The sequence below is a fragment of the Sceloporus undulatus genome, chromosome 8 (assembly GCF_019175285.1).
Source record: "Sceloporus undulatus isolate JIND9_A2432 ecotype Alabama chromosome 8, SceUnd_v1.1, whole genome shotgun sequence".
NCBI classification, from domain to species: domain Eukaryota; kingdom Metazoa; phylum Chordata; class Lepidosauria; order Squamata; family Phrynosomatidae; genus Sceloporus; species Sceloporus undulatus.
In genome coordinates, this window is record NC_056529.1 from 34123341 (window position 1) to 34126866 (window position 3526).

The window sequence follows — 3526 nt, forward strand, 5'->3', positions numbered from 1 at the left end:
GTTTTACCAACCAGGCGTTTAAACTCAGTTTGCCCCAGTTGCATACCTACTTGGGGGAGCAACCCCATACTCTATGACATCTACATACCCATTTTAGCAAATGACCTTTGGCCTGACACATTGCCACTACTGTCATGGGAAAAACAGAGAGATTTACACTAGCACACATTAGGACTTTAACATAAACGGATGTTATTCTTTGGTTTTGAAGGTTTCTCTTTGGTCATACACAGATTCTAGCATGTATCTGTTCCCGTTGCTGAGCTGCTTGTTCAGATAATGCTCAGTGATGGTTTCTGCTACTTGTTTTATTTCACAAAACTGATCGGCACAGGTCCCTGCACTGAGCAGGCGGTTGGATTTGATGGTCTGTGGGGCCTTCCAACTCTGTGATTCTCTAAAATATAAATGGCTGCATATGCTGGTACTGTGAGAAATATCAAAGATGCCAGATGGAGCAAAGCAAACAGGCAGGCCAAGCACAGAAATTATTCTGATTGTAAGGAAACCAACATTCGCTGCACAGCCCCAGATTAAGTCTGACGTTTCTAGCGCTGCAGTTTTGCACAGGCAATGATGCACACGCACACTCTTCCCTCCACTCCTCCTTAGTCCATTCTAGGGAAGATGAATCAGGTCGAGGTATCCCTGCATTACATCAGCAGACCTCTCCAGCGATTTGGACCATTGAGAACTTGTGATTCATTCAGCCATCTCTGCAAGCCTCAGAGATTGGAGCAGCACAGCAAACACTGCCCTCACCTTTCTCGACTCTGTGAGATGTCAGGGATTCTGCAGTGCCAGACTTCGCGGTATCTGATTAAGAAAAACAAAATGGGAAGGGGAGATAGAACAGCTCTTTGGATCTCCAGATAAATTTTTGGCGACCAGAACAGACTTGCTTGCTGTGACTTTACCCTGAAGCTCTGTGTACTGCAGGATGAGTCAGCCCTGCAGAGGAGAAGAGGGAGCGGGAGGGAGTCAGACAAAAGGAGGCAAGGGAAGAAGCAGCAGCAACAGCAAGGGATAATATTAGCCAGGTGCTGTGTAAGAGGATTGATGTCAAATGCTGCTTGGAGAGATATGAGTAGCTTCCTCCCTGCCCCTATGGCCTTTTCTGAACCTCGCCAAGAGAGCTGGAAATTAAAACTAAGGCCAGTTAGGATGGTGAATATGTTCTTAGTGGAGAAGAAGTGTTTATTAGAAGTTTAACCAATTACCAGTTCCATTGCAGAGAGATCTTGTAGCACCTTTGAGACTGACTGAAATAAAGAAGTCAGCGGCGTCAGCTTTCGTACATTTCAGTCTATTTCCTCAGATGTATATCAGGGACGTAGCCCGGGGGGGGGGTGTTCTTGGGCTCCAGACCCCTCCCCCTTCCGTTAGATAAAATGAATGGTGTGTGCTGCTGCGCCGCCGCCGCACACAAGCCCCATTATATTGATGGCACTTAGTCTGGACCCCCCCCCTTCCCAAAATCCTGGCTACGTCCCTGTGTATATAGTGGCTACAAGATCTCTATACTGATTCTACAGATTCACACGGCTATAGTTATATGAGTGAGTGCAGAAAATACTGCACTAGATCAGGGATAGGCAGGATGTGGCCTGCAGGCTATATGGGGCCCAAAGAAGAGACAAAGCAGCTGAAAACAGCAATGAAGCATAGACCCAGTGAGGGCATGAAGGGCTTTGCCAACCTACCTGCCCACCCAGCCCAAATCTGGAGCCAGCACTACCTGTATTACTGTTTTCATTTCACTGAACAGTTCAATTATCTACACCACAATTGCAGCCATGCTTTCTTTTAAAAAACATGTTGTACTGAATGCACCTTTTGTTCCCTGTTCATCATTTCCCCTGACAGTTTGGCCATGCTGAGGAATTCCCATCTCCTCTGATCACGACTGTTAGAAACACAGCAAAAATCAAAGGAAGTACTAGGCATCTGACCATAATGCTAAAAATAAAATAAAAATATATATTTAAAACTCTTCCTGAAGGCTTCTGTCCTCTTGGGGGGGATTTGATTGGGATGAATGGTCTTCAATTGGCAAAGACAGTGGCCGCCAAAGCAGCAATACAAGAGGAAGATTCTGTTTTTCCTACAGCATTTTCCAGACCAAGTGACTCAGCCTTTGGCTCATATTCTCCCTGCCTTCCTCACATCCATGTCACAAGCCTTTGTTAAAAACCCAGGCCTGTTGTCTGGGAATACTTCAGCAACGGGTAGGAATCACGTGTCTTAAGTACAAACCATGCTGGTCAAGTGATCTTTTCACTGCTGTACTTCTGTGCTGAATGGTTGTGTCTGTTCCATCAAGTCGCCTGTCGACGTATGACAACCCTATGAATTTAATTCATTAGGCAAGAAATCCTTAGAGATGGTTTTCATAGAATCAGAGAGTTGGAAGAGACCCCAAGGGCCATCCATTCCAACCCCATTCTGCCATGCAGGAACTCATCCCTGACAGATGGCCATCCAGTCTCTGAAGACCTCCAAAGAAGGAGACTCCATTACACTTCAAGGAAGTGTGTTCCACTGTTAAACAGCCCTTACTGTCAGGAAGTTCCTCCTAATGTTGAGGTGGAATCTCTTTTCCTGTAGCTTGCATCCATTGTTCCGGGTCCTATTCTCTGGAGCAGCAGAAAACAAGCTTGCTCCCTCTTCAATATGACATCCTTTCAAATATTTAAACATGGCTATCATATCACCTCTCAACCTTCTCTCCTCCAGGCTGAACATCCCCAGCTCCCTCAGTCATTCCTCATAAGGCATGGCTTCCAGACCCTTCACCATTTTAGTCACCATCCTTTGGACACATAGCTCCAGTTTCTCCACATCCTTTTTAAACTGTGGTGCCCAGAACTGGACACAATATTCCAGGTGGGGCTGACCAGAGCAGAATAGAGTGGCATTATTACTTCTCTTGATCTAGATAGACACTATACAACTTTTATTGATGCAGCCTAAAATTGCATTGTCCTTTTTAGCTGCCGCATCACACTGTTGACTCAAGTTCAACTTGTGGTCTACTTGGACTCTTAGATCCCTTTCACACGTGAAAGTCTCTTGTTCAACCAGGCGTCCCCCATAATCCTATACTGTATCTGTTCATTTCATTTTTCTGCCCTAAGTGCAGTACCTTGCATTTCTCCATGTCGAATTTCATTTTATTAGCTTTAGCCCAGCTTTCTAGTCCATTCAGGTCATTTTGAATTTTGATCCTGTCCTCTGGAGTATTAGCTATTCCTCCTAATTTGGTGTCATCTGCAAATTTGATGAGTTTGCCCCCGATTCTGTCTTCCAAGTCATTGATAAAGATGTTGAATAGCACTGGGCCCAGAAGGACAGAGCCCTGTTTTGACAGTTATTTCTTCTGAAATATAGCCTACAGCACCAGGTGTTCTATATATTTGTATTCCCCCCCCATATATATATATATATACACACACACACACACACACAAACATATTTTCTTTTTTTTCTTTTTGTATGTTTTGTTTGTTTCATAAACCTTAATGTT